The sequence below is a fragment of the Dendrobium catenatum genome, unplaced genomic scaffold (genome assembly GCF_001605985.2).
Source record: "Dendrobium catenatum unplaced genomic scaffold, ASM160598v2 fragScaff_scaffold_1392, whole genome shotgun sequence".
Taxonomy (NCBI): domain Eukaryota; kingdom Viridiplantae; phylum Streptophyta; class Magnoliopsida; order Asparagales; family Orchidaceae; genus Dendrobium; species Dendrobium catenatum.
In genome coordinates this window covers 383,988-396,084 of record NW_021319854.1, presented here as the reverse complement: position 1 = coordinate 396,084, position 12,097 = coordinate 383,988, and the positions used below count along the sequence as shown (strand labels likewise).

General features: G+C 35.7%; 1 long non-coding RNA gene across 3 annotated transcripts in view; it reads right to left on the bottom strand.

The window, feature by feature from the left end:
• Nucleotides 1–6,292, bottom strand: part of LOC110113912 — an 11,998-nt gene extending 5,706 nt beyond the window's left edge. Inside the window, exons 1-3 of one of the 3 annotated variants that reach the window (XR_003702584.1) lie at nucleotides 6,175–6,292; nucleotides 4,434–5,310; nucleotides 2,090–2,401 (exon numbers count right to left, since the gene is read on the bottom strand). This is a non-coding gene — a long non-coding RNA (uncharacterized LOC110113912). Of the gene's footprint in view, nucleotides 1–2,089; nucleotides 2,402–4,433; nucleotides 5,311–6,097 lie in introns of all 3 variants that reach the window. The other 2 variants (XR_002305199.2, XR_002305200.2) reach the window with 2 other exon arrangements.
• Between the last annotated feature and the right edge of the window lie 5,805 nt (nucleotides 6,293–12,097).

Below are 12,097 nucleotides of genomic sequence, written 5' to 3'. Positions count from 1 at the left end.
ACACACACACAGAGAGAGAGAGAGAGAGAGTCTATCGGTATATGTAACTGTCAACAAATGTATTAGGGATCTTCTGACACTGCATTAAGCATAGAATTAACAACTTCCCTCTCCTACAGTACCACCATAGAAATTACGATGAAAACAGTACCCAAAAACAGTTGTAACCAAATAAATCACGAATCACTACCACATCAAGTGAAAGACAACCTATGATGCACCGACACTTCTCCTCAAAGGGGCGTGCAGTGTCCGACACCGTGTCCGACACCGTGTCCGACACGACACTCGTCCGGCACTCCTCCGACACGTGTCGGACACGCCGAAAACGTGTCCGATTAAAAAAATATTAAAAACAAAATTGGACACGCGTGTCCGACATGCGTATCTTAAATGATTTATGATTTTTTTTTAGGATTCATAATTGCATGATATTTGCGATCTATTTAACTAACTAATTTTTCTCTCTAATTATCTATCAGCAACACCAAAATAGTCAACGTCTGCATTTAATACCCATTCATCGATATTCTTTTCATTTCTCTTTGCCCAGTGAAGGTATTTTTTATCACTACCTCTCTCATATACTGCCACAGTTACAAATCTTTCTCTTGTTGAACCAGAGTTGAAAGCAGTGATATTCAATGATGATGATATTGAAGGCCAGAAACAAACATCTAAAACTAATCATAGTAGTTGAAGCTTGAATGCTTGATGTTGTAGTAAGTGATTATTTGTTATATTTTTGTGATTGTACTAGATATTTTGTTCTAAATATTTTATATTATAAGCTAGACAAGTTATCATGTAATTCATTTATTATTGTTTGTCATTTTTAATATGATATTATACTAATATATATATACTATATAAAAAAATGTATTGTCGTGTCCGCACAGTACCCGTGTCCTATATTTTCAAAAAAAATCGTGTCCCGTGTCGGTGTCTTGTCGTGTCCATGTCACCGTGTCCGTGTCCGTGCATCATAGAAGACAACTAATCTCTAAATCTCCCTCTCAATTTCAAATATATGATAATCTGAGGTCCCTCTACCTCTTTCTCTCCCACTCATCCTAAAATGCTACCTTTTTTCCCCAATGCAACTCCATTCAATATAAGAGAAAGCGGATATGTATTCACTAAAACCAAGCTGCTGGATTTTTAGAGAGACCTAATAGCAGCTCCATGATGTATTTACTATTCCATCTCTCATTATTTATGTGCATTTGTGTGTGAGGTTTGTATGTGTATAGAAAGAGAGGCGGGATACATTAAAATCCTTCTGAATTACCAATGTTGTTGCATGGAGCTTCAAAAACTGAATGAACTATGATTCTCGACTCTTGAGCAAGAACAATGAATCCATGACATAAGACAAGTAGAAGCTTTTCTACACTTTAATTCCCATCTAATGGAAGATGTACTTGCCATAGGAGTGAGGATTTAGTTCAAGTGAAGTGCATTAAGAATGAAGATCAAAAAGTGATTTTATTAGAAGAAGATATTCAACAAAGATGGATAAGAAATTTTGCTAAACGATTCACTGAAGATTGCGAAAATACGGTTGATTATAGCGACCATAGCATCCTAAATGAAAATAAAAATTTATGTTTTTATCGATGTATTAGTAAAATGAAAGTTATAGTGGATTTAAAGAAAATGAAATGTGAAAAATCTGTTTGACCTTATGATAATCCAATAGAGGTGTAGAAATACTTAGGAGATGAAGGAATTTTTTTACTATCTAAACTTTTTAATATTATTTTGAAGACTAAAAAGATGTCAGATGAGTGGAGATATCATGTAGAGTAAATGGCTAAATTCTAAATTATCACAATTGTTGCCCTCTTTCAGTCATAGAAGAGATAATCGCAGCAACTACATGCTATTGGTATACCGCTAATCTTGAAAATGCCATCTGATTAGGGCTTTTTAATTGTATTTCAAGACAGATGAGTTAATTGATAGGTTTTCCGTCTGTAAATGAAAAACATAATCCTCCATCCACGCAATTTAAATTTCGCATTCATATGAACAGACTGAGAAAATTTCCCAACATAAAAAAGAAATAGAGTGGAAACGGAGGCACCTAAATTTGTAAGGTAATGCATAACCGAAACATGCTTCAGATTGTTTGGCGGTTCAAAGCACCACACTTTGTAAGCTCCATAATTTATTAAAGTGCAGCTGCCACAATACCAGGGCATGGAGGATTGCCAGCTAGCAGGAAAGCAGACCACAACTGGGATTCCAGTCACCAACAAAGTTTTTTTTTTTTAACTTTCGACCAAACAACCAAGAGATCAAAGTGAGAACAAGTTTCCAATATTATCTCTCAGCTATAGCCATAAAAAGCTAAAATCATGATGTCTGCACAGGTTGCCTCATGAGGCTTATTTCTCTGCCATTACAGCAAAGAAGAGGTAAAAAGAAACGATAAACAAAGTAGAATATCACCCATTAAGAAAGCTAAAGACCTTGTAATGCAGAGTACTAAAAAAATGCTGCAGCATTCACTGACAACAGAAACTAAAAAATAGATAGGCCTATAAATAGAAAATCCTAACAATTTTGTTATTCCAAAGATTGTGTAAGTATATCTCAATAACACTTATAAGTTACTGATAAGAGATTCACAATTTAAGAACATTCGAGTGCAACAATTTAATGATAAAAGTTTAACACTCAATGTAAATCCCGCTTTTTTTTCTTTTTTTCTTTTTTTTGCTTTAGAAAAACAACAATATTTTTAAAACTCAAGCATATCAAACACTTTACACTTATTTCTAAATCACCATCATTATAACATTCCTCACAATTTTTAACACATAAAAGAGATAATCATACTCTATTTACCTTTTACGAGTGTAGCACTAATCTGCTAAATGATTAGGCCTTCTGAATTGTAATTCATGGAGGAACCGATGCTATTGATAGTACATCCCTCCGTTCTTTTTTCATAGCAAGAATGCCATTCCACCAACAAATTAAAATTAGAACGGAGACAGGGCCTCGAACTTTTTTAGCAATGAAATATGAGTGTTTAAATCAATTAGGTAAACAAAACTCTTTTCACGCTAAATTCACCAAAAAAATCTCAATTACATGGATCACAATCCCAAAAGGAAAGAAGAAGAAGAAATGAACAACAAAAAGAAGGCTAAGATGATGACAATGAATCCATTTACTCAGACAAGCCAAAATGCTTGCCTAAGCTTGAATTCCCATCGTATGTTAGTTGTGGTTGCCTAAGAAACTCCAGGCCATCCAACATGCTATATCAGGGGAAATATTGAAAAATTCCATAACAGCCATTTAAAACCACAGGCTAAATTCTAAATCCTCAGGTATGTTGTGGGATAGATAAGTCCCTCTCAAATTTAAAAGAAAAATTCTATAAGATGGTGTTGAGACGTGCAACGATTTATGGTGAAAAATGTTGGCTATTAAAAAACAAGCATAATACTATGTAAAGTGTTGCGGGATGAGGATGCTCAGGCCTTACTTTTACTTTTAGAGACAATATATGAAATGAGCATACATGTGAAGATAAGATTAGAGAGTCACCTTGGATGACAAGTAATAACAATTGTATGTATACCCTTAATGACTTGAATATAAGCATTATAAGCTCCTTACTTTTCTAGAACTCTCTGTTATGCCGGCCCAGGAGGGGCAGGCTGGACCGGTCCTTGTGTATGGCCAACGGAACTAGCAAAACTGAGGGGGGGCGGAACCCCTTGTGGGCCCCAATTTGATTTAAATCCAATTTTGGGAGGGAAATTTTGAATGAAAAGGGTGTTTAGGGAATTTATATCCCTCCTTTAGCTTTAATTAGGGATTAATGATAGAATTAGAGCTTCATCTTGAGATTGTAGGAAATTTTGGGATATAGGGTTTGTTTGGGTCTCTACGCCTTGCTAGAGATTGTGGAGAGTTTTTCCTTCCTCTCGAATGGAAGGAAATTGCATCTTGCTTTGTGTTCTTGTTTGTTATTTGAATCAAAGTTTTTCCTTGACGTTTCTTCTTCATCCAACAAGAGTTCACTCATTGATATTGCTGATTTTCAATGAAATCAGCCCTTTTGCTCACTGTTTTTGCCGACTAATGGTAGGATTGCTTGCGAACTCAAGTATTACCCATACAGTTACTTGCGAACTCAAGTACATCCTATCACTCTTGAGAGCATTTCTCTTGACACTTTATAATATGCTTTCTCTAAATCAATAAATATCATATTTAGATTCTCCTTACACTCTATGCTTCTCCATCAAAAATCTAATATCTATATAATTAAAAAAAATGCTCAACAAGTTACCATGGCTACTGCACCGTGCTTTATGAGAGAGAGAGAGAGAGAGCAATATGACAACAAGATTCCAACACAAATATGATAAATAGATAAATAAGCAGCTTTCTAAAGGTCCTCTCACCTCAAGCATAAAAAGGTAAAATCAGAACATCGGTTGCCTAAGAATTTTCAGGCCATCCTTGATGTTCGCCAATGCAAAAAGAGTATAAGAAACCTGATTTCAAGAAGATCATTCACTTGTTGGCAATCACCAGCAAAATTCTTCCAAGAGAAATCTCAATGATTACATAACTGAGTTAAACAAAAGACAACAATAACTATCGGACACTAATTGTAAAAAAATGTCTCACGATCCTTATAGTTCTCCTCATTGTCCACACAAATACAATATTTTTTCAAGTTAAGGGCAATTTAATTACAAGAAGTTTATCATACATAAATGCATATAAATATCCATATATCAATGTTATATTTGCATGTATGTGCTTGTGTGTGTGTATAGAGAGAGAGAGAGAGGGAGGAGGGGGAATCGATTAAAATTCTTCTGAACACCAAAGTTGTTTCATGTAACTTTAATAAAGAGATATCCAAAGACAACTCCTTAACTCTATCATAGAAAAAAAAATAAAAAGAGAAAAAGCTTTCAAGTTGTCCTCCTTGCTCAAGCCCTTATAAAAAAAAATGAAAGCATCTATTACTTCTGGAATATAAGGTCATTGTTGATGCCTCGCCATTCTCAATTAAAGAGATGAGAACCTAACCATGAAAGATTCAAATAGGTAAATGCAACATGGCATGAAAACTTAATAAAACAAATAAGCACTGGTAATTAAAAATTAATAACAGCCACAACAACACAACATGTTGCAAAAACCAACGAGGCATGCTTCATGCTTCTTCCACAACAACCTCATCCACTGATCCACTATAAATATGCATCTGCAACTACTCAGAACGGGAATTTCATTGGAACTTCAAAGAGAATAATGCATCCTACCCTGCACATTATGAAACATCAATAACCCAACAGAACTGACTAAATTCCAAAAGTAAAGAAGAAGAATGAGAAACAAATAATAGGTCAACAGAATCCATTAAATAAGTAGTGTAGAAAGCTTTCTACTGATAGCTATGTATAAATCCCCATTGTAATGCCAGCTGCTGTAGCCTCATAAGCTGCAGGACATCCAAAAGTTCCAGATCATAAAAATAGCAAACATAGGGATATCCATGCGTCGATAGTGGCCAATCCCTAGGGCTGTTCGGATAAATGATTTAACAGTATTTATGCCAAATTTGAGCAGGATTTGGAAATTGAACCAGATTTCTTCCAAATCCTGCAAACTGGATTTGAAAACCCGCTAAATCTCACGGAGGAATAAATCCTTCGTCTCCCTCACTGGACCGTAAATCCGGGATTTAATAAATCCTAAAATTTTGCTGATTTACAAGATTTGGGATTTGGCCGAAGAAGCGAGCGAAAGGGAGAAAGATAGTTTCCTTTACAGCAAGCAAGCTCCCATTAGTTACTTCCAATTAAAATGTCGAGACCTTCGATCCGACAGGAAGGGAACGTCGTCGAGCGAGCGAAGTCAAACAGCAACAAAAGAGCCGAAGAAGCGACTCGTGCAAAAACCCTGCCTCACGCGAAGCAACGAAGTCGAACAGCAACGACGAAATAGAGAAGATGTAAAGCAAAACCCTACACGCCTATGCGAAGAAATTAATCTACATAGTCTAATTGAACATAATTAATATAATCTAAAATGAGAACGGTGAACTGACATGACATGGGATTCGACAGGAAGGAACGTCGTTGAACGAGGCAAAGAAGTCATTTAGCGACTCGTTCGAAACTCTACCTATCAGGCGAAGCAGGCAAAGTCGAACAGCATGAGAAGAGGAAGAAAACCCTAGCAAACCACGGCTATAGGAAGAGCATGAGAAAAAGAAATTTGGAAGATAATAGCAGAGAAGTATAACATGAGAATAAATTTGTTTAATATAACTAATTTAATTAAAAATTAATATAATCAAAAGTTGATATAAAAAATATAATTAAAAATAATTAATTACTTCAACTAATTGTTAATAAACTTAAATCACAATTACACTATTTATAATAATTTATAATTAATGTTAAAAAAATAATAATTTATAACTTATTTATAAATAACTAAAAATATAATCAAATTAAAATTTAATAAGTTATTTTAAAGTTAAATTATTTTTAATTATAATTTATTGCCAGTAATTAAAGTTATACTTAAAATTTAATTTAAATTTTTAATGAACTATCAGCCATATATCTTAGATTATATTGTCAAGCAAGATTAAACACTTATCTTACCAAATAATTTTCAAGATTTAAATTTATAGGGAAAAAGATGAGAAAAACATTCCCTAAAATTACAACAGCGCTTATTAAAAAAATTATAGCGCTCCAAAATATCTCCTAGAATAACTTTGATCCTTCCACGATCCCTTTGGCCAAAAATATTCTGACTTTATTAAAATCCTTAATTTTCCTATCTCTTTATTTGACTAACTATATATATATACAGCCTCAAAAGTGAGGATTGTATTCACACTCAAAATGAGTGAAAACAAATTCAGCCCATATTTAAAAAATGGTCCATAAGATTTATGCTTTACCCAACCATAGTTTCAGCACACAATGCCAGAACTGGCAAAAACTAAAATAAATTCCCATGCAAATGGAAGATAAGTAGAGAAGCTTTACTACACTTAATTCCCATGCAAATGGAAGATGTGGTTGCCTGAGATGCTCCAGACCATCCAGAGATGCCAGAAAGGGATATTTCATCATCATAGCCCTCACAACTTTTCACTCATAAAAGAGATAATCTCAGCATTCTACAACATATTGTGAATGCCACTAATTTGGAAAATTGTCATATGATTAAGCCATTAAAAATATATTTCATGGAGGAGATTAGGCAACAGAAATGATTTCCATCTGAAAATGAAAAACATTATCACCCATCAGTGCAATTTCCATTTTACTTTCATATGGAGAGATTGTGAGATTCCACCAACATGCATAAGAAATAGAATGGCGACAGGCTGTTGACTTTATAGGGTACTGAAATAAGGAGAGGTAGCATCACTTGGGGTCAGTATGATATGTTGAGCATCTTTCAAGATCATCTATATCTACAACAAAAATATTTTATCCCACTACATGAAGTCGGCTACGTCTCCTTTTTCTGCACTGTGCCCTATTAAGAGTAAAATTCTCATTTAAACCTAATAAAAAATATCAATTTTAATACTTTCTAGACAAGTCTTTTAAGGTTTATCTCTAACTTTCTTAACATAGATCAGATCTAATATATCTATTCTCCTAAAAGGGTCATCAAAAAGGCCGACATTTTATGTGACCACACATCTAAGGTGATTTTCTTTAATATCATATATCATTGAAGTTACTCTGACCTTTTCACGTATACACTCATTTCGCATTCTATCTCTAAGTGTAAATCCACTCATCTACCTCGACATTCTCATCTGATAAAGTTTCCACCCAAGTTTAAGGGTACCTTTCTATCACAAAACAATACCGATGCATTCCTACACTTCAACCATCTAATTTGAATTCAACAAATAATATACCCATATATTTCAACATCAGTTGACTCAAAGATTAACCTCCATAATTTAAGCTTTTCAACTCCATCTCCAATCTTACAAACAAGTAGAATATCATCGACCAATAGCATAATACACCAAGGTATATCCTCCTGGCTCTTGCAAATGTCTAATAAGAACATTCAAGACTAAAGCAAAAAGATATGGGCTTAAAGCTAAACTTTGATGTAATCCAACTAACATAGGAAAATACTTGGTCAAATCACCTTGTGTTTGAACACAACTAATAACACCTGTATACATATCCTTAATGACTTAAATATAAGCATTACAAGCTCCATACTTATACAGAACTCTATAGAGCATTTCTCTTAAAACTTTCTCATATATTCTTCCTAAATAAATAAATATCATATGTAGATTCCCCTTACTTTCTCATCATTCAGAGCATTTTGATATGCATTATTTTTCTTCATGTTTTTTAAGGATACTAATTAATATTTTTTAAAACATCAAAGTATATTGCTTTGCTTTCCTACATCATGACTCATGGTAGCATTTTTCACATCATGTCTATTTATTGTTATATTGCTATATTTCTTATTGGTAACAAAAATAAAAATGTACATTTATGCATTAAAAGAATTGATAATGTACTCATGGTAGAATTATGATATAATTGTTCCCATGTTTGTGTCATTTCTCTTGAAATTATAATCTATACTCTCTTGGTAGTCCATTGAAGAAAATGCAAAAAATCAAGCACAATTGTATCACACTTAAATAATTAGGTATATATATAATAAAATTATATTTATAAATATGTAATTTATTACCTTAAGTTCCAGAGAAAAATTGGAAAAATTGACTTGGATTGTCCTGAACGATGTCCAAAAATAGATTATTTCTAATTAGATTTGGCGGCATATTTTTTCTGAATTGAGCCTATCGTCCTGGCCGATACAAAATCGTCCAGGATGATGTGTTTTGCATAATGACGGCTGCTTTGAGGATGCCCTAATTAGGGTTTCTGCTTTTGGACAGATCGTCTCGGACGATGTTACCAAAAATAGAAATCTTTAGGGAGCAACAGAAAATCTTCCAAGTTACAAAACATCAGGAGCCCCACCAAATACAAAAGACTCAAGAAAGGAAAAAAAGTGTACTTTCTCTGTACTTCTCCATCAAACATTTTTTCCAAAATAGTCATTGTGATATCCAATCCTTTTCTCATCATTCAGAGCATTTTGATATGCATTATTTTTCTTCATGTTTTTTAAGGATACTTATTAATATTTTTTAAAACATCAAAGTATATTGCTTTGCTTTTCTACATCATGACTCATGGTAGCATTTTTCACATCATGTCTATTTATTGTTATATAGCTATATTTCTTATTGGTAACAAAAATAAAAATGTACATTTATGCATTAAAAGAATTGATAAGCTATAGAATTATGATATAATTGTTCCCATGTTTGTGTCATTTCTCTTGAAATTATAATCTATACTCTCATGGTAGTCCATTGAAGAAAATGCAAAAAATCAAGCACAATTGTATCACACTTAAATAATTAGGTAGATATATAATAAAATTATATTTATAAATATGTAATTTATTACGGTAGATGAAACACTTATTGTAACATGTACAAAATATATTTTATTAATTTTTAAAATACTATTTAACATTAAATATTATTTGACTTATCTAAAGCTTAAATTATTTAGATTTAAATTTTTTCTAAAACATTAACATTTAAATTATTATTCTTTTATATTATAAAATTTTTGCAACTTGTATTTTATGCACGTGTATTTAAACTTGATACATCATACAAAAATTATCTTAATCGGGCGCGAATTTCGATGCAAAATAAAATTGAAAATTTTAAAATTAATTCGGAGACCATCCAGACTCTGATTTCAGCAAACTTATTGTTGAACTGAGCGTCTCGGAAATACAAACCCAACGACACCAAATTCAACCCAATCCGAGCCCAAATGGGTCCAAATCAAGGACCGGAAGCGTTGTTGGAAGGTTTAAACCACAATTTTAGTTAACAAACAGTCTCCGATTTTATACTCAAATCGAACAGCTCGACGAGACGAATCTAACGAGCCCAATATCACCGAATTCCGAAATCACTAAGGCCTCCAAATGCCTGACGAACGGTCCATAATCAAGGGGTTCAATATCGGCCGTACATCCAACCACTCCCCATTTACCCTTTGATCTCTCACTTATTTACGGGGCATGCCACTTCAGAAAATCTATAAATAGACCCATCATTTTTCTTGAAAAAGGGGCCAAGCAAGAAGAGAAGGAAGAAGCTCCTCCTCGACCACCGCCGGAACCTTGCCGGACCACCAACTGGAACCTCGGTCGGAGCCCCACCGGGAGTTCTCCCGGAACACCAACGCGGAAACCTGTTCGACCCACCACCGGAGCTTCGTACGGACCACCACCTTAGGACCCTCACCTTTGACGCATTGAGGCCCTCACCATTCACCTGAGGCCCTCAGCCTTGACCAAAGGGCTCTCACCAAACACCTGAAGCCTATTCACCCTTCAATCTGAGGCCGCTCGCCTTCGCCTTGAGGCTCACCTTCGAGCCCACCTTCGACCTGAGCCCTCACCTTTCAGCAACCCTCCCTTCAGCTGGAGGCCCTCACCTCGAGCCCACCTTGAAGGCCTCACCTCCGTCGGACACCGCCTAAGTCGTTGCTAGCCGACGACCACACACTTAGGCCCATCACCTCCGCCAGAGGAACTTACCTCTGCCTCACCACCCTATGAGGCCCTCTCCCGTCGGACTACCCGCTTAGTACGTTGCTCGTCGGACAGCCACTGAAAGCCCTCACCCTTCCGGACGCCACACGTCTGAAACGTCGTTGCCCTCCGAATCAGCCACTTGAGACCGCTGTGCTAACCAGGACACCACCTGAGGCCCGGACTTACTCTGCTGGCACTACCTAACGCTAGAGTAATCTACTAGAGTACCACCATACTACAACGATTTTCTTCAGACCCGGTCCTCATGCGACTACGTCATTTCGACCTCCGTCGCCGACTATGGTCCTTCCAAAACTCCATCAACAGACAACGGTCTCTATGACTGACTCGGACTCCTGCGACTTACAGTCCTTTCGACCTCTGCGCCTACTCATGGTCATTTCCGACCTCCATCAACAGACCGGTCTTTCTGACCCGGTCTTCCTGCCGATATACGGGTCCTTCGACAAACACAAAACATGATATGTAATCTACCATGTATGCATCTATATAGTATGTACATTTGCTACATCATTCCAAGGCCTTCTCGCAAGGAAGACCCTCATTTGCAAATCGGACTAACACAATACTAGTGGTCATTCAAAATTGGCCAGACCGTGGTTTTTTTTTTCCCTTTTCAGGGTTTTTCCACGTAAGAAACTTGGTGTCTCTTATGAACTGCTACTCCCTCTCCACTTATCTATTGTGTGTTGACTTCGTACAATGTAAACATTTAAAACTATATATTCTCTACCGCCTGAATATTCCTAGGTCCAAACCAAACTAATAGTAAAGAGAAGGGAAGAATCTTGGTAGTGATCAAACTATCTGGATATAAATCATATTGTAAAGAACAACATTAGGGAAACTTACATCTTCCATCAAGTCAAAATTAATTTAATCAAAAAAATGATATTACAGCGATTCTTTTGTATAAGTATGCCGCAAAAATAAATAAAGGATACCAGTAGTCCTCGATGAAGCTCGTGTTGTTGATATGATTATGATTTATTTCTTCAAACCAAATATTGCTATCCTCTTCCCCTATTTAAAAAGCAAAGGAATAGGCGATCACCACCGAACTCTCAGCAATGGGCCGAGAGAGGTTGCCGGCCTGCATGGCTCGTTCTCACCATTTCATCCCTCTTCGCATTCGTAATCCATGGCTCCAGGTGAGTTCATCTTCTTCTTTTTTCCTTGAGTTACAGTGCGAGTATCTCAATCAAGTTAATGGTACAAGCCGCGTTTAATTTGTCGGAAGTGTGGGACTTAAGCCGGATTGGCGAGAAGAGGATTCGGAAAGATATGCCTACAGCACAAGTTCCAGGTGCTCAAAGTGGTCAATGCTGTCACCATGGATTGCATCCCATGGCGCGTTCGGATCTCGATTTAGATT